Source organism: Mirounga angustirostris, unplaced genomic scaffold (genome assembly GCF_029215605.1).
Source record: "Mirounga angustirostris isolate CCGP_5_RB_7025 unplaced genomic scaffold, mMirAng1.0.hap1 SCAF_15, whole genome shotgun sequence".
Lineage (NCBI taxonomy): Eukaryota > Metazoa > Chordata > Mammalia > Carnivora > Phocidae > Mirounga > Mirounga angustirostris.
The window spans coordinates 12,108,794-12,131,502 of record NW_026991723.1 but is presented as its reverse complement, the minus strand read 5'-3'; the positions used below and the strand labels follow the sequence as shown (position 1 = coordinate 12,131,502).

The 22,709-nt window shown below is 43.9% G+C and overlaps 1 protein-coding gene and 1 non-coding gene across 5 annotated transcripts in view; one reads left to right on the top strand and one right to left on the bottom strand.

Moving 5' to 3' along the window:
- Positions 1-22,709, top strand: part of APBA1 (amyloid beta precursor protein binding family A member 1) — a 210,138-nt gene that overhangs the window by 70,538 nt on the left and 116,891 nt on the right. Inside the window, exon 2 of one of the 4 annotated variants that reach the window (XM_054509160.2) lies at positions 10,929-11,056. The exons of the other annotated variants lie outside the window; for them this stretch is intronic. The gene's annotated coding sequence lies outside the window, so the exon portion shown is untranslated. The remainder of the gene's footprint in view (positions 1-10,928; positions 11,057-22,709) is intronic. 4 annotated transcript variants of the gene reach the window in all.
- Positions 18,127-18,215, bottom strand: LOC123850346 (U11 spliceosomal RNA). Its single transcript, XR_006792309.1, has one exon. It is a non-coding gene; the product is annotated as a U11 spliceosomal RNA (small nuclear RNA).

The following is a 22,709-nucleotide window of genomic DNA, read 5'->3' as shown; positions in this document are numbered from 1 at the left end:
GGATGTGGTGAGATTACATGGAATAATCGATGAGAAGTATGTCACATGATGCCTGCTATATAATACATACTCAGTAAATGGCGTATCATTATCATTGTGGGGTAGAGGAGCTAAGTTCTGACATCTAAGATCTGATGTCAACACTGACATCTATGCATAGGTCTTTAACAGTAACATCAAACCTAACATGTCCCAAAAATGGTTACTTTTCTTGTCTCATCATCCAATTAAATGGTGTCACCATCTAACTAGTTGCTCAAATCAAAGACTTAGGAGACATTGATTTCCTTCCTTATTTTCTTCCTTAATTTCCAAACACCTAGCAACTTTTGTCTGTACCACTGCTAAAAAATACAAAGAGTTTGCCTGCTTCTTTTCTGTCTTCATTGCCTCCACTCTGGTCCAAGGCACCATCATCTCTTGCCTCAACTACTGGCCCCTGCCTATGAACACTTAGACTGCTATACCCTTTCATTCTCCTACTGTGACCTTTCTATTCCTCCAATATGCCACACCTTTTTTTTTTTTTTTTTGCATCAGAGCTTGTACACTAGCTATTTCATCTATTAGGGATGTTCTTTCTTCCTCTTCTCTCTTTAATAGCTTCATTGCTTGCTTGCTTGCTTGGGCAAAGCAGGTCTCTGCTCAAATGTCTTTCCCACAAAGTCTTCCCTGACATGGTCTGCTGCCTCACTCCTCACCCAGTTTCTTGTATCGCGGTACTCTATTTTGTACCTTCTACAACATCTCATAGAAGGGAAAATATACCGGAGAATCTCATAGGATGTTTTTAGGCAAGGGCTTGAAAGTGGCTTACATCACTTCTGTGCCTCTTCCTTTAGCCAGAGTTCAGTCTAATAGACCAACATACCTGCAAGGGGAGACTGAGAAGTGTACTTTTCTTGTGTGCCCAGGAAAAGGAAGCAATGTGGGGACACATCATTGATTGCCACAGCTCACATAACTGAGATCCAAGTGTGAGGTTTCATCTAGATACTCAATAACACCATGGTCCTTTTTTCCATCTCCATCTCTGGATTCCCTTCCAGTTTGACTACATGCTCAGATAGGCTCTCTCTCACTGAAGTAAGATGAATGCAGAAGCTCCACATCTTGCCACCTACAGTAGTAAATAGAGTCTTTCCTGGAAGCCTCAGAAGTCTCATTGGTTCACCTTCCCATCACATAACCAATTGTTTTGACCAAGGGAATGTGACCTCAGAGAAATGTTTGTTCTCCATCCCAGGATTTAGGGGATGGGGAGAGGGGCAGCTGAACCATAGGGGATCAAGACTGGGGCTGAGGTAAGATACTGAAAGAGCTCTTATGGGATGAAAGGATGCCAGTGGCAAAAATACCAAATATCCACCCCAACAGCTTATAGGATTTATTAACCAACACTGTACAATTCTAAATATTCCCCAAATTAGTTAATCTAAGGATTGGTGTGCCACATTTTGAGAAAGATTTTTCTTCTTAAATTGCTCTGGCAGCAATGGGCTATATCAGAAGCATGTTGTACAGCCACAACTATTTGTGAAAGTACAAAGAAGCTCTTGATGCTTTGATTTGTCTTACTTTAGTCTAAATTTTTTTGTTGGTGAAGGATAAACCTAAGTGGCTTCATTCCAGTTAAGAAATAAGTATTTATAGGGGCGCCTGGGTGGCTCAGATGGTTAAGCGTCTGCCTTCGGCTCAGGTCATGATCCCGGGGTCCTGGGATCGAGTCCCGCATCGGGCTCTCTGCTCCTTGGGAGCCTGCTTCTCCCTCTGCCTCTCTCTCTCTGTCTCTCATGAATAAATAAATAAAATCTTAAAAAAAAAAAAAAAAGAAAGAAGTATTTTTAGATGTGAGTTGTAATGGGCAGCCAGGACTCACCTTATATCACCCCATCTCCAGTGAGTTCACAGAGAATGCAGTTATACTCATGATAAGTTTGAAAGAAGACTGAGGAGCTGAAATAAGGTGAGAACAAGACCATCAGAGGGGAGGAACTTGTAGTCATGCCGTTATTTGGATGTCATAGTGTACATTGAAATCATCCAGGATTACGATGCCAGAGAGGGACCCAGAACCCAAGACATGAAGCTGAGGGTCACAGAGATTGTTGAATCGATGAAACAATAGTGGGTGATGTATAGTGTGATCAGGTGAGCTTCAAAGCTGAGGGGGTTTTAGGGAACAAGGAGAGAATGATGTGGAAGCAGCATCAATAAGGAAGACACCAACTGCTCCTCCTCCTGGTCCTGCTGTGGTAACGAGGGCCAGCCACCATTTTGAGAACCTTACAGAGGAGGCAGTGCCCTCATGAGATCAAGCTGTGGCTAGAAAAAGAAGATAAAGAAGAATGTTCAGCCAAGAGGTTGACTTTAAGATCTTCTGCCCAGTTTACCATATTAGCTCAGGTATGGGCTGAATCAAGGAAGACCCTTGTGTTGGTCAACCAGAGACCCCCTTCTGTTCATGTGCCAGCCCTCCATTAAGTTCAGCAGATACTGTGTGAACAAAGCAGACACAATCCCTGTCCTCATGGGGTTTACAGTCAGGTAGAGGAGATAGACATTAAATAATCAGATAAATATCCGAATATAAGTAGAAACTTTGATGATAGAGATGTGCAGAAGTTCAGAGCATAATACAAGGAGATCTGATTCTGAGCCGATTCTCTGCAGGAAGGCGTAAGAACACTCTCGGTGTCTATCTGGATACAACTATTCAGTGCTCGGTATTAACTATGTAATGACCAAACCCTAGAAGTATAGTCATCTCTCTTTTTAGTGGTTATATGTGGGTGGGGTGTCGAGTGATGGCCCCAAGTGCTTGCCCCAGCAGAAATCCTGTTGAGCAACCACAATGAGGGTTCAAGAACCCCATGGCAACAGAACAAATTTCATGGGCCAGACCATTAGCCATTGTGGTAGGGTTCCATCATGAAGCTACAAGACAGGCATATACATGGGTGGATGATCCAGAAACAGGCCCAGTTTGAAAATGCTGGAAAAGGTTGCCTGCAGGTAGCATGGCTGACTGCAGGGCTGTGTAAGACTATATGAGATGAGTGGGAGGAAGGCACATAGTCCCCAGTTCGAGGAGTATTGAAGTGTTCAGCAGGTGACGAGAACAGGCCTCAGTACAGGGATTAAACTGGAAATCCTGTCACCAGAAGTGGGCCATTGGTTGGGAACAAGGTCTCATGAACAGGGAGGAAGCCTGCTTTTCAGAGCATTGAGTATAAGTCAGAAATAGTCAAGGGGATCTGGATACTGAAACTTGGATTTCAGACCAGTGCTCCAGAAATCCCACCACCAGCCAGTCAGAATTGAGTTGTGGGGATCTGGCTGGGCCGAGCCTGCAGCTGGGGTCAGATGATGTCACTGGGGCTCGTGGAAGTAGCATCAGCCTGGGAACCAAAGCCAGAGCTGGATCTGTTCTGAAGTGCTCCTCTTTTCTCCAGGGTGCTTCAGCCTAGGGCAGCCTCTTGCCCTGGCAGGAATGAAGGGTACACACCCCTTCCCTTATGTCCCAGGCTCTTCTCTTCATCCCCTCTGTTTTCAATCAGAGGACCCTGACAGGTTTAGGGTCAAGTAGCTAAGTTAGCTGACCTAACAGATGATTATGGTCCCGCAACTATTTTAGTCTTTAAATCTTTCCCTTCTTTTTTTAGTATTTTAAGGAGCAGATAATTTTGCAGATGAAAACTTACTGGTTAGACATGGTGTTATTACTAGCTCACATGTTATTATGTGCTTATCTAGTTGCTGGCACCATAAAAAAGTGCCCAAGGACAGGGACTTTGTTTTCTTCACTACAGGATCCCCAGTGACTAGATTAGTGTCAGTCACAGAGTAGATGCTCAGCATGTTTGTTGAGTGAACAAATGTGAATAAATGAATAAACAAGAGAACATTCCATTCTAATAGGCTTGGATAGCTCAATTCTGTTTATAGACATGTTATATCCAAATAAGATAATTCACAGGTTTAAACTAGTTATCAAAGGATTCCTCTGGGTATCACAGGCAAATGACGACTAATTCATCCTGGACAATAAATGACCATTTCCTTATTTTCCTGACTACTCCAAGAGTAATTCAAGTTTTTATGTCAATTGAAACTTTGATCCTTTCTTCTTGCTTTCCTACGAGAGAGCAAAAAATGAGCTGTGCTTATTTGTATCTATAACCAATGAAATGGATTTTACTTCATAGAAAGGATATTATTTCCTCTTTAAAATGGACCCATGGTAAAGTTTGCTAAAATTTACTGAATGCGTACTGTGTGCCTGGCACTATTCTAAACCATTTACATGTATCAGCTCATCTCTATAATAGTTGCATGTGTTGTGATGATGATGATGATGATGATTACTACTCCCATTTTACATATAGAGAAATTGGGGTACAAAGAGTTTAAGTAACTAGCCTAAAGTCACACTGCTAATCAGGAGAGGAGCCAAGAGTGTTCTTAACCACTAGACTGTATAGCCTGTAATGTACCTGGAAGGGCTCATCAGTCAACATGACACAAGTCTTCATTTATTGAGTAAATAGAGGGTAAATAAGACATGTTGACTCATAGGCTTCTTGTGAGGATCAAATGAGTTAATACATGCTAAGTACTTAAAACAGTATCTGCCACATGGTAAGCGCTCACCAAATGTGAGCCATTTTCATCCACCACCACCCTCAAGGAGCTCACGATACTGTAGAGATGGCAAGCACAGATAGATACGCTTTCTACATACCTGCATTTTTATCTGGGTTTGGCCAGTATTTTCTTTCACTGCTAGAAGTTGGGAGGAAAGAGCCAGTGACATTAAATGAAGTTTAATTAGCAAATACACAGGAAGGGAGTGTGACTCAATACTGGAGAGATTGCAAATCTTTGTCATTCTTCCACTGATCTGATAGAAAAGCATTTTACAAGTGGGAAGAAAATGGCTGACATTTACTCAGTGTTCACCATGTGCTGGACACTGTGAATAGATTATGCCCTTGAATCCTCCCCACCTCCCTTCCAATTATGTACTATTATCCACATTTAGAAGATGAAGACATGGAAGCCAGGAGAGGCATATACTTGCCCAGGGTCCCCCAGCTGGCTAGCGCACCTTCCAGAGCCAGTATTTTTAATGATTCTGCAGTACCACACATTCCAGCGTTACAGGGTGAGAGGAGGTGGGTCTACTGCCATCTGAAGCTTTTTATGAAATCCAGGGCATAGTCGGGATGGAAACCCTGGTAATTTTTTTAAACTATGTAATTATAAATCTCTTTTAAGATGATTTTTTTTTCTTTTAAATCTCATTCATTTGCTGGATCATTTTCTTGAGCTAACTCTAATAACACCATTTTAGTATAATTACTTGAGATATGGGAGCTTAAGATAGAATTCTTAAGAACAGTGTCTGATTGATGAAGGGTAATTTTGTAGCACAGTAATAGATTTAAAATAAATCCCAGTTGTCAAAACCATTAACACCCAGGATTTCTATACAGGCTGATTGTATGTGTGTTCATTCGTTTGCTTCACTCAGTCATTCATTCGTTCATTCAGTATATATATATATATGTCATAAGCCTGCTCAGGATCGGGTCTAAGTGAACGTGACAGATTCCAACTTGCGTGGATCTTTACTCACTGCCATAGCTGAGGGGACCAAGAGCGCAGGCAAAGGCAGGAAATTAGAGGGACAGGTAGCTAAGTCCCCAGTTAGAACAAGGAGCCCCAGTGGTGGGGCTGGTGAAGTGATGTCCCGATGGGACCTGCCTGAAGAGGAAGAAAAAGCCAGTAGGATAGAAAGCCAGAGGGTTCCAAAGGACAGAGGAGGGCCCATCCGTAGTATTTCCCCATTTTACCAGTGAGGAAACTGAGTAGAGGAGCCTGGGGAGCTGGGATGGGAAGCAACATAAGCCAGAGAAGAGAGTAACAGACAGCCTGCCTAAAATCTGCAGAAATACCCAGTTTGCATATCCTTTTATCTCCAAGTCTGCAGTTCAGTTCAATGGGCTGATCCATCACTGTCCCATTGCCTGATTGTCAAGCATGGAGGGGAACGGTCCCGATAGTGGGAGAGCTATGTGAATGGCCTGGAAGCAGGTTGGAAAGTGCGTTTTCACTTCTGTGCTGTACATGGGAACATTTATTAAGAGGGTAAATGTCGTGTTAAATGTTCTTACCACAACTAACCCCCCACCCCCAACAAAAAGACTTTTTTGTTTGGACCTCTGCAGTATCTAAAAGGGGGAGCTTAGCTATTAAAGGGCTTTCCACTGATTGTTTATCTTACTTCGTATCTGATCCTTTACATCAGAAGACAAACTTGGCTCTCCTTGATCTGTGGGGTGCTAGGTTTAGATGCCTGTGGGCACTTAAAATAGGTGTATCGTTGGCAAAAAAATGTAGCTTCTCCTTTCCCTCTTGTGTAAATAACTTAAGCATCACTAAAGAGACGACCTCAGGCCTTTCCTAAGAGTCACATAGAGCCAGGGCACATTTTATCTGCTTGTGAAAAGCTATTGTACCCTCACAAAGACACTTAATACATTGGCCCTCAAGCTGGGACTCCAGTTATCAACCACCTGGCCTGTCCTGGGCTGCAGTCCCCATTTCACAGGTCACCTCCAACTGTAGGCCAATGCCCTCACAACATTTCTGAGAGGGAAGCAAGGCCCTTGTCTTCACCCTTAGATTATCCTCAAGGAAACTGAGGCTCAGTAGTTGAGGTGACCAGACCAGATCACAAAGCAGGAGGGAAGAGGTAGGGTTTGCCTTCACATCTGCTGCGCCTCAGGGTCCTCTCTCTGGGCCCTGCTTATTCCCTAGGGCCCAGCCAGCAAGGAGTAGCTGCAGAAGCCTTCCTCCATTCATTAAATATTTATTGGGTGCCTACCGTGTGACAGAAACTATTCTACCTTTTGTCCTGAAACCAGATTTCAGAAGGCAAAATAAGAGAGTCCTTGAAGTGTGGGAGTTCCACATCCCGCATGGGGTGAGGTCCCTCCCCACCACACACACCTGAAGACAAAATAACTTGGCCCCTTGCATCATGGAACCTCTTTGAAGGAGTCAGAACTCTTTTTTTTTTTCCTTTCCTCCCTGCAGAGCTAAGCTTCTGGATGCACTAAAGTAAATGTCAAGGATGTTTTCCAAGTGAATCTTACTGGCTGATCTTATTTTTACTTGCAACAGAAATAATAATTCTGGCCACGCTAACATATAATCCTGAGGTGAGGAAATTGCAGGGCAGGGTAAGGGGAAAAATGCATTTTGACACTCTTCCTTCGACTGATACCATTTATGTGGCCTATTGTGCACCTGAATTTGATTCAGGTCAGATGTACCAGGAAATTACAACGCCAGAAATGATGCCGTGTGCAGGGCATTTCAGTGGCGCCCTTGATTGGGGCCATCTTTGATCTCTGTCACCTGCTGCTCAGGAAGTGGGTGACTATCAATTATATAAGCTCTCCGAGGCTCAGAGAGGCATGTCAAAGATGGATCCAGGTCAGAATATCCGTCAGGAATCTGGGAAAGCAATTCAGCTATTCAACGTCGGGACAACTAGTCAGCTCCTAATGGGTCTTCATTTGATTTAACTGTTTGAGAACTTCATTTGATTTAACTGTTTGAGAACAAGCCCATAAAGCTGCCAAGGTGACCCAGAGAGGGATGCATGGAGTTTAGGTAGTGGGAGCTGGAGGTACTTTATATAGCCCACAGGATTCTGTCGTCTCCACCAGTATGGGTCACGTGGAACACTTCAGTGGAGTGAAAAGCATTTCATGCTCTTGGTTTTTCAAAAGAGGCCTGTCAGCAAGTTTCCTAGGGCAAAAAATAAATGTGCCATAGTCAAACTTCACTAAGGGTCCTATCCAATTAGATAATGTCATCCCACTGTGAAGAGGGATCCAGGGCTTGGCTAGAATAATAGGATACTACTCACTACCAATAGGATTTGTTAGCGAAGACCAGTAGGATTGAGTGGAGTCTCCTTTGCCCTTCATGCAAAGTCTGTCTTCTTTTCTCCATACCTATTCTCTGTCCTCAGGTCAGGCCCAGTGAAGAAAAGTTTGTTCTCTGGCACTCTGGTCAGAATGAAGGTTTCTAGGACTTCATTCAAAGCAAAAGAAGCAATATTTGTTGAGCATACACTCAGTGCTAGGCACTGTGCTAGAAACTTCCCCAGTATATGCCCTTGGCAGACATTTCTAATTGACAACAGCATTCATCCATTCAGCCTAGATTCAGGCTCAGAATCCTCAGTAAAGGGACGCCTGGGTGGCTCAGTCTGTTAGCATCTGCCTTCAGCTCAGGTCATGATCCCAGGGTCCTGGGTTCGAGCCCTGCATCGGGCTCCCTGCGGACAGACAGCCTGCTTCTCCTTCTCCCTCTGCATGCTGCTCCCCTTGCTTGTGCGTGCATATGCTCGCGCTCTCTCTCCCTGTCAAATAAATAAATAAAATCTTTTTAAAAATATTTTAAAAAACGAATCCTCAGTAAAGGGCTCCTGGCAGCCATAGTCAATCAGTAGGGTTTGTCCCACATGCATGTGCCATCCAGGTATTTAAAAATGATTTCCTCAAAGACAGAGACCATGGCCCCCTATCTCCTCACTCGTGCTTAGCTGTGTTCACTGCCCAGTAAAGGTCCTCTGTTAAATTAGGGCTTGCATTTTCAGAATGGTACCCACAAGCAGATGTGGTTATGTTTTTTTAAGGAAGTGGGAAAAAAGCCCACCTGGGGCTGCAGATAGCCACAGCTCTGGGTCGGAGGCTGCCTGATAGTCGGGTGTGCACGGCCATAAAAACCACGCGGCGGCTAATTGGCTTTTGAGAAATGGGGTAGAACCAGGAAGAATCCAATTAGATGCACTACCAAATTGGCTTCTCTCTGTTTTCTCTCCTTCCCTTCCTCCTTCCCCACCCACTCATCTACCTCTCCCTTTGCATCTTCTCATAGTGACGATACATTTATGGGAATCAGGTAACATGCATTAATCGAGATCTACAACTTTTCTGTGAGCACTGTGATAGGTTTGATAAGACACTTAAGAACATTGGTTTAAAAGTCAGACTGCTGGGTTTGGTCCTCACTTTCTTCCCTTACTAGCTGTGTAACCTTGGCCAAATTGACTTCTCAAAACCATACAGTTGCAGCAGTAACACAGAGCTAATACCAGCATCACTATGTTGTGAGGACGAAAAGTGATTTCACTATTAGGTAGATGAACATAAAATATAGCCCGTTTATACTCTGATTGAGGAATTAGGTTGGCAAAATAGGAATGAAACAAAAATGCAGATATTCCTCCTAGAGTTGGAGTCACCATAATGCCAATTGGTTACCCGAGCGCCCATAATCTGGGGAACATGGTGTCCATCACGGGTCCTCTGTCAGCGACAATCCAGACCTGCTCAAGAATTAGTACCATCCCTAGAAAAACTGCCCCTGCTCCAAGTGCAGCCCAGTGGTGCTCTCCGTGTAGCTTTGTATGTTAGCACCACTCCACGCAGCTTATGCTCTGCTCACACTGGTCCCTGCATGATAGGTGGAGAGTGGAGGAAACCCTCAATATCAAGCTGCACGTTAACAAACACTGAATTTTTTTTGGTGATGCTTGGGATTTTTTTTTTAACTGTATCCTTTTTTAAAGATTTATTTATTTGAGAGAAAAAGAAAGAGCATGAGCAGGGGAAGGGGCAGAGGGAGAGAGAGAGAATCTCAAGCAAACTCCCCGCTGATCGCAGAGCCTGATGCTGGGCTCAGTCCCGTGGCCCTGAGATCACGACCTGAGCCAAAATTAAGAGTCAGATGCTTAACCAACTGAGCCACACTGGTGCCCCTAGCCTTACATTTTTATCTACAAAAATCTCATGGAAATGTCTGTAGGAACTAGAACTCAGCTATTTCTGGAACTCTGTTCCCTAATTCTCTTTTGCCCATTGAAAGAATGGCTTTCTATAAAGTAGTTTCTGACACCCCCGGTTTTCTCATTGATTCATTAATGCATCAATTCATCCATCCCTCCTTTCTTTCCTTCCTTCCACCCATCCATTCAACAAACATTTAGTGCCTAATACGTGTTAACACGGTGCTAGGTGCTGAGTATACTGATACAAAGACACAATCTCTATCCTCATGGAGCAGTATAATTCTTGTGAAGTTCTGATAAAATTGCATTTGTTAACATACATATATCCTGTGATAGTGGACAGAGTGCACTGCTAAGCTGGGTTCTAAAGCCTGGGCAGGGAAAGAACAGAGGAGGTCACAGTGATGGCCACGGGGGAGGGCTCCCTGCTCCCATAAAATCCACCACATCTTCCTTGGCCTCCCTTCTGCATAATAATATTCCCAGTTATAGACAATTGATTTCTCAATCTTTGTAAAGTATGAATAATAAAATGATTTCATTTTTAGTAACTTTGTGATTTTTTAAAATTTAAAGCATATAAACTAAGTACAGTCAATGTGCTTATTCTCAACCAGATCAACACCTCACGGCCCCTTCTATCCAGAAATTCTGGGTGAAATTTAGAGAAAGGAGAAATCAATAAAAGTGAGAAGACTCCGAGAACCTCAGGCAAGGGATGGTCTGTGAATCAAGCCTCACAAGATGATTAAAAAATCTTGACGCCAGATGCCCTGGGCATCCATACATAATCAGCACATGCCCTCAAAGAAAACCACCATGCGGCCGGGTGTGCTCTGGTTTGAAGCCTTAGGGTCTGCGAGGACCTAGGAAAAGCTGTGGTGGTTGAATTCTGTGTTCCCAGTGTACAGGGCTGGCTCCTTGCTTCTCATGCTGTGTTGGGCCTTGCCAGGGGCTCCCCTGGCAGCACAACTGGGATGCTCTCATTTTGCTTGGTTGATTTAATTTCTCACTATAGAGGAAGTACAATCAATGTTTTCTAATTTGCCTCTAGACTCCTCTAACAGTTACCTCCAGACTGCAAATCCGAGGCACTTTGCTTTAGATCAGCTGAGAGGTACAGAAGAGGGTGCTTGCAGAGTCACATGGGACAAAAGGATCGCTCATGCTGGGCCAGTTCTGGTGAGTGCCTAGGTTGCTCCCATGCTGGGAGTGTCATGGTGGAGAAGTCCAGAGACATGGATTCCAACTGTGTGGCCTCAGGCAGCTCACTTAACCCCTCTGGACTTTTTCTCATCTGAAATATGAAGAGCTTAAAGTTTCCTCTACTGTGGTTAGCTAGATCATTTCAAGTAGCTAAAGGATGAGCGTTCTTTATTTACCAGTCAGATATTTTCACGGTCGATTCCATTTATGGGAGGTGATACTAGGTTTTCACAATAATGATAATTGTTTCTTTCATTGTCTTTGAGTGACATTTTCCTCATGTGGTTCCTTCACTCATAAGCCGAGCATGACTCCTTAGCTGCCTTGTCCCCGTGGTCCTGAATTGTAAAACCTACAATCTCCTTTCCAAAGCTTTTTCCCTTGGTCTTTCATTTCATGACGGTCTTGAGGGGAAACTCTTCATGTTGTGTGTGGGCTGTGCTGGAGTGGGCCCTCACTGGAAAACCACTTGGGTGTTTTAATGTGGGGTTGGTCCAGCCCAGGGCTTCCCAACCGTCACTCAGTCCCATGCAGCCTTCGTTGCTGTCGCCATGTCCGTGTGCCATAATCTACTACTAATCATTTGACATTTTCTTCAGACTAATTGGGTTTATTTTTCACTCAAGTAAAATTATTTGTGAAGTTCTTACAAGTATGTTTCAGTTACCTAAAATAGGAGTAAAGCCAGCACATCAAATAGAAAGAATTAATCATGACCCTTTATACTGTTTAAACTTTAGTTCCCTAGGACCTCATAGGATCTCTTTTGCCAGAGTTTCAGTAAGAGATTAATACATTCATTTGCTTTGTGGCAGGCTATCTACATACTTAGAGACTTTAAAAATTTTTTTTTGTTTCTTATTCTGGGTCTAGTCTCCTGACCAAAATTGAAAGAAAGGAAAAATTTAAGGTTGGGGAGACAATCTCCATATTACAGAACTTTTCTACAACCCAGTAGCAGAAAACAAACAATCCAATTTAAAAATGGGTGAAGGACTTGAATAGACATTTTTTAAGAAGACATACAGACTGGCCAACAGGTCCATAAAATGGTGCTCAACACCATTTTGAGTGACTGGTCATCAGGGAAATGCAAATCAAAATCACAATGAGATTTCACCTCACTCTTGTTAGAAGGGCTATTATTTAAAAGAGAGAGAGAGAGAAAGAGAAATTAAATGCCGGCAGGGATATGGAGAAGAGGGAACCCTTGTGCACTGTTGGTCAGTGTAAATTGGTGAAGTCTCTGTGGGAAACAGTATGGACGTTCCTCAAAAAATTAAAAGCAGAGCTACTGTATTATCCAGCAATCCCATGTCTGGGTATTTATCTGAAGGAAATGAAATTGCTATCTTGAAGAGATATCTGCACCCCCATGTTCGTTCCAGAATCAGTCACAATAGCTCCCAAGACATGGAAACAACCTAAGTGTACACTGATAGATGAATGGATCAAAAAACTATGTCTATATACAGTGTGTGTGTGTATATATATATATAGTGTGTGTGTGCACACACTTGCACACAAACACACACACAGGAATATTATTCGACCATGAAAAAGAAGGAAATCCTGCCATTTGTGACAACATGGATGAACCTTGAAGACATTATGCTAAGTGAAATAAGTCAGACCAAAAAAGACAAATACTGTATAATCTTACTTATATGTGAGATCATAAAAAAAAGCTGAACCCATATAAATAGAGAGTAGAATGGTGGTTGCTAGAGGCTGAGGACTGGGGGAAATGGGGAGATGTTGGTCAAAGGGTACAAACGTCCAGTTATGAGTAAGTTCTGGGGATCTAATGTACAGCATGGTGACGATAATTTACAACACTGTGTTGTCTGCTTGAAAGTTGCTAGGAGAGTGGCATTCGTTCTAATGTTCTCCTCATAATAACAACAACGAGAAATTGTAATTAGGTAATGGATGTGTTAACTAACCTTATTGTAGTAAACGTTTCCCACTATGTGCATGTCTCAATTCATCCCATTGTACACCTTCAACTTATACAATGTTTTATATCAATTATATCTCAGTACACCTGGGTGGGGGGAATTTTTCTGGAAGCTTTTAAAATACAGATCCCTGTGCCCATTCAATAAGTAGCTGTGACCCCAGATGATCCTCAAACAGATCCAGGGAATGAGCCACATTTTGAAGTTCTCTACCTGCATGGAAAAGTCCCTTTTTAAAGATAGCTGGGGAGATTTTTGTTTTATCAATAGTACATTTACTTGGAGATACATAAATAGGTATATAAGCATATACACATATACAGACATTGCTGTTTTTTTGTAGGAGAAAAAGTTTGAATGTCACCAATTTCATATTACCTAATAAGGTTTGAAAGAAAGTGTCGTAAGTGGGGTCAGGGGAGAGGAAATGTCACTGAACATGAACGCACCGCTCAGTGGTGTTTCCGAGCCGTTGCCCTGAGGTGTGGGAACTCCAGGTTCACATTCACCTCTCTGGCCTCTCTGGGCCAAAAGCTAAAGAACACTGAGGGGTTCTTCCCTTTCCCCCGACCTCGTGGCAGAGATGGCCCCTCCAGGTGTAATGTGTGTGTCATCAGAGCCCCAGCTCAGCATCTTGGGAATCATCAGAAACACTGGGATTCTTCAGCAAGAATGCATTTTCCAGGGCAGAAGTTAATCTGAGCAATTGAGCTGATTCGTGCAGATGGCAGCCATCAACACATAGGACGGAGACTAGGATCTAAAGACATAAAGCCCTCCACTTTGGCCATCAAAGTCCTAAGATGTTCAAAGTCAACAGTTCTATACCTTAAATTGTATTCTTTTTTTTTTTTAAATAAGATTGATGTACTAGGATGTTCCCTATAAATTATTTATAATACTTCTCCCTCTCCCCAACCAAAAGGGGACTGTAATAAAGAATCAATAGATTATAAATAGAACATTTAACATAGCAAAATACTATGTGACTGCTAAAATCACATTTTTTAAGATGAATGATGTGGCAAAAAAAAAAACATTGAGGCAACCACCATCTTGAGTGTCTACTGTATGTCAAACCCTGTGCTGAATGCTTACGATGGAAATGACAGTTCTGACCTGGACGAGCTTTCAGTCTAGTGGAAGAAAGAGAGGAGTAAACGTAATGGAGCAAATGCTCAGAATGAGGTACTTCCTATGGGCTCTGGGACTCCTTCCTAAAGAGGGGCAATTAACCCAGACAAGGGGTCCTGAAGGATCACAAGAGCATAGACACTTGAACTGGGTGGGCAAGAGTTGGCCTTAGTGAAGACCAAGTGAAGGGGCTTTCTAGAATGACAGTGGATGCTGGAGGGTAGTATTCGGGCATCCTTGGAAGGATGCATTCCAGCTGGAGCTCAGGTGGCTGGAGAAGGGGTTGGGGGGAGAGATGGTAAAAATAGCAGCATGTCTCCCAGTGTTCAGTGTCTAGGAGCTCTGTATCCATTGTCCCATTTTGTGTCATTCCATGACTGTACTAGGAAGCGTCAGGGCAGGCTTCTGACCAGAAATGTCCAACTCTGAAGTCTGCTCTCAGCTCTGCCCTGATGGCTGGGGCAGTGCACAGAGGTCCAATCATCAACACCTCGTTTTCCACATAAAGCAGCTCGAACATGGAGCCAGGCCGAAATTTAGAGCATGAGTTAAAATAGCCAAAAATGGGAAAAGGCCTCCACCTCCCCACAAAAGGGAATTAAGTAAAAAAGTTACATCCATTCAATGGCATATTGTGCAAGCATTAAAATGACAGTTATGGACAATAGAAACATGGGAAATTTTTTAATGTAGTATTTAGGACTTTTTCCTAATGTAAAATGAAAAAGGTTCATTATAGAAACTTTGAAATTTTCAGAAAAAATGATTAAGAAAAGTAATCCTACCATCCAAAAATAACCAGCATTCATATTTTGGTATACTTCTTTCCATGTGCGTGTGCATGTGTGTATACACACAAAAATTAGGCTTGTAAAATATATAGTTTTGTGTCGTGTATTTGTTAATTGACATTATACTAAAAGCATTTTCCCTTGCATGCCATTAAGTATTCTCCAAAAACATACATTTTAATGCCGTTACAATCCATTTCATAGACCAATAAGTATTTATTTATTTATTTAAAGATTTATTTATTTATTTATTTATTTGACAGAGAGAGAGAGCGAGAGAGGGAACACAAGCAGGGGGAGTGGGAGAGGGAGAAGCAGACTCTCCACTGAGCAGGGAACCTGATGTGGGGCTCGATCCCAGGACCCTGGGATCATGACCTTAGCCGAAGGCAGACGCTGAATGACTGAGCCACCCGGGCGCCCCACAAATAAGTATTTAAATGAATAAAAGACAGGAACACAAAATTGTACAGACTTTGCGATTACAGCTATATAAAATTGGCATAAGAAACAGATTAATAATGCTTGGGTTAGGGGCAGTTTTTTCTCTAATGCGGTTACTTCCATGTCTTCGTTTTTTAAAAAAATTTCAACCATTGGCGTTAATTCATTCAACAATGAAAATTGTTCCATCATTTTACAACTGACCGAATTATCCATGAATGATAAAATTGTGCTCCTGTTTGACATCCAGTCCTGGGTTTGGGTTTGGAGAAAATGCACATTGACTGAGAAAGAGGGAAATCCAACTGTCGGTGGTGCCCGTAGGCCCTGTCATAGCGCCACCATCCCCCTTCCACCGGAGAGCTGCAGAATTGCTTTGTCAATGTAAAAAGTCATAAAAACCAGGAGGGGCTTGTTTTATGGGGCTGATAGAGTTTCATGTTGATTTATTAAGTCTAGTGGTTTTTTTTTTTTTTTTCCTTTAGAACAGAGTCACAAACAAGCCAAGAAGGAAAATTGAGATTCTAATCAGAGGCTTTGGTGATTTGTGGCTCTGAGAGTGGAGTGTCATTTAATTTATAGTCTGCTCAGGTTTGTGTGTGGCACCTCCAACATGATGTGGGGAGAGAAATAGGGAAGCTAGTCTGTGCCAGCAAGGATGTAATTCGTCAGTTGGGTGAGAGGTGATGGAGAAAGGCCAGGGGGGACTGCTGTATCAAAGCAGATCCTAAAGTTCCTTGAAAGAGCTACAAAACTGGTAGAAAGTAGGTGTTTTCCCCCTACTCCAAAAGAAATTACTTGGCCCCCTTTTAGGGAACCGTTCTGTCGTATATCTGTCTGTAAAGCTCTAGATGTCAAGAAAACAGAGATGCTTAGAGGAAACGATAATATCTTTGGGAAGTCACTTTGAATCTAAGACAGGATAGATTATAAAATTTAACACTGTCTTAAACATAATCCTATATGACAACGAGGAAGCTTCACTTGATACCATCAAAACATTCATTTGCCAGGCCCCAGCCCCTACTGCCTGCCACAGCCCCCAGCCAATCTCCTCCCCTCACAGCCGTGCACTCCGCTCCAGAACCACAGTGTGCTGAGCCCCCTGAATGCTGTTTGATGCCTCAGGGTCTTTGCACAGCCACACCCTTCCTCCTGCCCAAACACTACATCTGAAAAACATTCTTCCTCCTTCAGAGCCCAAGAAGATAGCCCCTTTCCCCAGGATACCTTCCTCTAACTGCCCTAAATGACTGTTCTTCATTTTCTCAGGGCCCTTGTGGCATGACCCTATCATTCATTCATTGTGCATCTGTCCATCCTGAGCCACTCGAGTTCAAGGGCTGGGTCTCACTGTTTCCTTACCACCTGGCACATGGTAGACACTCAATACATTCGTACTAAAGTAAGTGCTTCCATTTTATAACACAAGGTTCTCTTATTAAAGTGTGTGAAAAAGCCTTAGGTCCTAAAGCCTGGGCAGGCTCCCCTTGGTCCGAGTGATGCCTGCACCACCCCCTTCTTGCTAGAAGGAGAGGCGATGACATAAGAGCCTTCTCGAGCTTCTCAAAACGCTGATTAATAGTCTCTGAATCCCCAGCTTAGAAGACACTGGAACCTCTCCCTCAAGTCTGACCTACCCTGCAAGGGAACAGGAGTTCGCAATGTTACTCACCCCCGTGAAGACTGCGTGCCTGGCAATCTGATTTAATTATTTCAGGAGCTTGGTCCAGGCTGCTCTTATCTGCCTAGGAAGGAAAAAAAAAAAAGGCTCTAGTAGGTTTCTTGGCCACTTTTGACTCAGTGTTATCCCAGAAGAAAACAGAATAATTGTTGTTTTTCTCCATTTTAAGCCTAGATTCGCCTCTACGGCAGGGTTTTATTTATATGTTAAGTCTTCCAGAGAAAGCTTTCTGTTTCTTCATGTTAGTGGAAATTTATAGTGTTGCTCCAGTCACCCTCAGCAATAATAGAAATTTCTGTAAATATATATGTGTTTTCCAGGGTTTCTCAGCCTCGGCACAATTGGCACTTTCGGCTGGATAACTCTTTGTGCGGAAGGCCGTCCTGTCCCTTGTGGGATGCTTGGTGACATCCCTGAACTCTATCCACCAGATGCCAGTCACAGCCCAACACACGCTTGTGATCGTCAAAAATGTCCCCAGATTCTGACACATAAAATGGGAAGAGGGAGGAGGACAAAATCATTCCCTGTTAAGAGCCACAGATATACATGCGTGTGCCCAGCCCACACACAGACACATACACACTATAATATATAGAAATATATACATAAAACACTTTCTTATAACCTCTCATAGAGCCTTGATGGTTGGCATATTCTGCCTGGCTTTTGTTTCTTTTTTTTTTTAAGGGCACTGGGACCAACAATCACCAGCTGCCCAGGTACCAAAAAATTATGCTTCCAAAATATCTTTTTTTTTTTTTAAAGATTTTATTTATTTATTTGAGAGAGAGAATGAGAGACAGAGAGCATGAGAGGGGGAGGGTCAGAGGGAGAAGCAGACTCCCCGCCGAGCAGGGAGCCCGATACGGGACTCGATCCCGGGACTCCAGGATCATGACCTGAGCCGAAGGCAGTCGCTTAACCGACTGAGCCACGCAGGCGCCCTTTTTATTTTTTATTTTATTTTATTTTTTTTTAAAGATTTTATTTATTTATTTGAGAGAGAGAATGAGAGAGAGCACGAGAGGGAAGAGGCTTCCAAAATCTCTTGATGTCGATTCCGCACGAAGAGCAATGGAGCTGCCCTACGTGTGCCACTCACGACAGAAGCCCTTTTTTTTTGGCTTTTGTTTCTTATATGAAAAATCACTTCTTTTAGAGACACTTTGCCAGTTTAGAGGTGCAATGTGGTAATGGTGGTGGTGATGATGATGATGATGTGTGTGTGCGTGCACGCACCACACCTGAATGCAAAACCAAGGCTCCAAAGAAAGGTGACCAGGTTAACTTTCCTTTTCCCGGGGGAAAGCACCACAGGACGTCGCTAAGTGCCACTTACAGGAAGGCAGTGGTTCCGTTTTTGCTCTCTTCTGTTTCCCCTCTTTTGGCTTTCAGCATCCTGTTCCAGAGCTAGCTCTTGGGGCTATGGCAGACCTTCCTGGAAAGTCTGGTTCTCATACACTGCCTCACGTCTACCCCTAACTTGCTCAGCTAGAGGTAACAGAGGTAGTTTTTGCTTTGCTTACTGCATGCCAGCCTCCATCCTAAACCCTGGAGCCATGGTATTTCTTTTAGCCCTTACAGTAATTCTGTAATGTAGGCATCTGGGAGCAAACGGACATCAACACTGCACACACATAGCTGTTGAGTGTCACGGCTTGCTCTTGACCGTTACACTGTCTTACCTTCCGAAGGATTGGTGAATTGGCTTATCAAGAACCTCCTAGGACCACATCATGAACTATTGAGATAAATGACTTTCACAGTTTTGATATGATCTCTTCCACTGCGGGTTGAAAGTGAGAGGGGCTGGAGGAAAGGAAAATATACTTAAAATTCTCATAGAGGTGATCAGAAACATGGTTGGGGAAGGCCGGTCCTTTGTCTTCTAGCTACATGTGATCTAATGCATGTCTTGTGATTTGTTTATATTAATTAAGTGGAAGATATAATTGGCTTTTTTTTTCAATTTCAAATAACGCATTAAAGCTCTAAAATGCAAAGCGGCTAGATTATTTCTCCCCAAATTTAAATTTTCAAATGAGCAAGTGATTCTCCTGAAGCCTAGGACCTTCCATGAGTTTTTTGGTGTGTTTGTTTTTTTTTTTTTTTCTCCCTTTGCGGAAGTGTTATCACAGGCTGACTCTGATCAGGAGCTTTGAGAAATGAGAACTTCGACTTAGGGCATGTGAGACATTCCCAGGGAATCCCCAGTGATTCCCACCGCTCTCCTGTAAGTGGAAAACATTTCCCCATCATCTCCCACCTGGACAGCTGGGTCACCCACCCCATTGGGGAGTACAGAGCAGCCTTGGCATGTCGTTCTCTTACTTAGTGTGGTGGGTAAGCATTTTTGGCAGAAGGTAAAAATCTTTTGGGGGGGCAAGGGGTGGATTTTCTGATGAAGATGATATCTGGAAAGGAGAGAGAGACACAGCCAGGGCAGACCACCCTTCCCAGGATTCTCGACACAAGCCCAGCGGTCTCCATTAATTCTCCTGCCTCCTCCCAGCTGAGAGAGGCAGCACTTTCTCCAGAGCACAGGATCATGGGACGGAGGAGAAGCTGAAGGTGGAGGGTCAGCGATGGGGGAGTCCCCCCAACAGGATGTCCAGGACCCTGGTGTTATTTGAAAAAGCCCCACAGCTCATTCTGACAGGCCTACCTATTAGGAATCCTCTGCATTAGTCAGACACCAGAGGATGTGGTCCAAACCCAAAGTTCAAAGTTGATGAGGAATGTTGAAAACTCAAAGATTAACAATTTGAATTAAGTGAATGACTATGTGTTGGGTGCCTGTGGGGCTGGCGGGAATTTCCTTAGTGTTGGAAGAAGCTTTCATATCCCTGGACTTCCCCAGTGCAGGTGCGATTTTCTCTATAGGGAACGCCCTTCTGTATCTGGCAGGTGTCTGCTCATCTTCCAGGAGCCCACTGCGGTAGTGTTTCTTCCATGTGGAATGGTTGATATTCCTCTGTGCTCTCCTGCCGTATGCAGAATCCAGGAAATACTTTAATTCCACACTAGAATCTAGAAGATGGCTCCAGGTGGACGGAACAGCAGGTGCAAAGTCCCTGTTGTGAGAATGAGTGCAGTGTGTTCGAGAAACAAAAAGGACAGTGTAGGACACGAGGTCAGATAGGGAGGAAGGGACAAAATCATGCAAAACTTGATTGGTGGTGAAAAGGACTTTGAATTTTATTCTAAGTGAGATGGGAAGCCATTGAGCTGGAAAGTGTCAGGATCAGATTTCTGTACTGAGGAGTTGCTTTCAGAGCGTTTTCCTCACCCTTCATTCACTCGGCATTTATCACCAGCATTTAGCACTGCCCTAGATTCTGAGGAGTGAGTGGTGGATGAAAGACAAAGATACGTGCTTTTAAGAAGCACGCGGTGTGGTGTGGAGACCACTGTGCCCTTGGCCAATGACAGCATGCTGGGCTAGTGCCGTGGTCTGCGTGGTGGAGGCCTGCAGACCCAGGATGAAGAGCCCCAGGACAAGGGCGGATGAGGAGGTTTTCCAGATGAGGACATTGTTAATGACCCTCCTAATCTGTGCCATAAAAGCAGGAGTTTATGTTGCTATGGGGATATGTAACAGGAGGACCTAGCCTAGTGTGGGGGAGGTAAGGGAAGAACCCTGGCAGAAAGGATTTTTAGACTGAGTTCTGAAAGGTGGGCGGTAGCTGGTCAGGCAGAGAGGTGAGGGAGAGTCCTGATAAGTGCCCAGCATGGGGGCGGGAGCATGATGATGAGAGATAAAGCTGGGTAGGTCAGTGGGGTCTGAGCCTGCAGGCCTTGAGGCTGCAGTCAGGGCTTGGGTCATTACCCAGAGATCTATGGTGAAAAAAGCATTTTAAAGAAAGGAGGGGGGTGCCTGGGTGGCTCAGATGGTTGGGCGTCTGCCTTCGGCTCAGGTCATGGTCCCGGGGTCCCGGGATCGAGTCCCGCATCGGGCTCCCTGCTCCTTGGGAGCCTGCTTCTCCCTCTGCCTCTCTCTCTCTCTCTCTGTCTCTCTCTGTCTCTCATGAATAAATAAATAAAATCTTAAAAAAAAAAAAAAGAAAGAAAGGAGGGACATGATTAGAGTTGCATTTTAGGAAGGCAGTCCAGCTGCATGGTGGAGAACGTTCTGGAAGGAAGCAAAGACAGGGAGGAGGACAGTGAGGAGTTAAGCTGTAGCCTAGATGAGAATGGATATTGTGGCTCTGGGGCAGAGTGGTGGGTCTGAACCGTGTAGGAGACGGAGAAGGAGCCTGGGGGGAAAGATGAACCGGTTTGGAAATGTGTCAGAACTGCATGTTGAGATAACTGATAAAATAGGGAGGAAGTACTGTGATGTCAGAGGAAGACCCTCAGTTGGTCTTTGGACAGGTCAGGCAGCTGCAGGGAGATATCCAGGAGGCACTAAATATTCTGACACAAAGCCCCACAGAGAAGTGTGAAGAAGGGATCCGTCCTTGGGAGAATTAACGTGTGGATAATCGAGGTCACGGGAATGGATGGGTTGCTGGGGGACGGTGTGCAGAGATAACTGAGGAACACCCGTATTTAGGACCGCCTAAGAACTCCCATCAGATGTGTATTGAAACCCCAGACCCTTCAGGGTCTCACAGCTGTATGGGCTGTGGGCACCCGGGATGCTGAGCACCAGTGTACATTCAAGGCGCCCCTGCTAACGGGGGGATCCTTGTAATGGGGGCCTCCCTGATGATAAATTAGCTTAGGTCTCTGCCTGACAAGGGCTTCCAATCACCTTCACATTTCAGTTGTTTGGAGGGCTTTTGTGGGCGAATAACCAGTCTTGTTTGCTGTTTCTTCTTCAGGATTAGAAGGAGTATTTTAGAATATTTAGAATGTTTTCTTCTCTTGGCTTTATGCCCATGCTGTATGAGGAGCCACAAAGGAGGATGGGCCTTTTTTTTCTTACAGACTTGAGCAGCAGCCTTTCCACTAAATTCACACCAGCAGTATTTCAGGGAGGAGGGGGCCGAGAGAGGAAAGGGGGAAGGTGGTCAAAAGTACAAACTTCCAGTTATAAGATGAATAAGTTCTGAAGATATGATGTACAGCATGGTGACTTTCGCTAACAATATTGTATATTTGCAAGTTGTTAAGAGAGTAGATCTTTTTTTTTTTTTTAAAGATTTTATTTATTTATTTGACAGAGAGAGACACAGCGAGAGAGGGAACACGAGCAGGGGGAGCGGGAGAGGGAGAAGCAGGCTTCCCGCTGAGCAGGGAGCCCGATGCGGGGCTCGATCCCAGGACCCTGGGATCATGACCTGAGCCGAAGGCAGACACTTAACAACTGAGCCACCCAGGTGCCCCAAGAAAGTAGATCTTAAAAGTTCTCACCCCCCAGCATGCACATATACACACAAGTTGTAACTTTGGGAGGTGATGGATGTGTTAACTAACCTTCCGGTAGTAATCATTTCACAAAATATACACATATTAAATCAGTACATTGTACACCTTAAACCTACACGATGTGTCAGGATGTCAGTTATGTCTCGGTAAAGCTTGAGGGGGGGGAAGGAAATATGTCATACGGTTTCAGAACAGTTACTAAATGTTATAGAGAATTGACATTTCCTTAAACCAGAGGC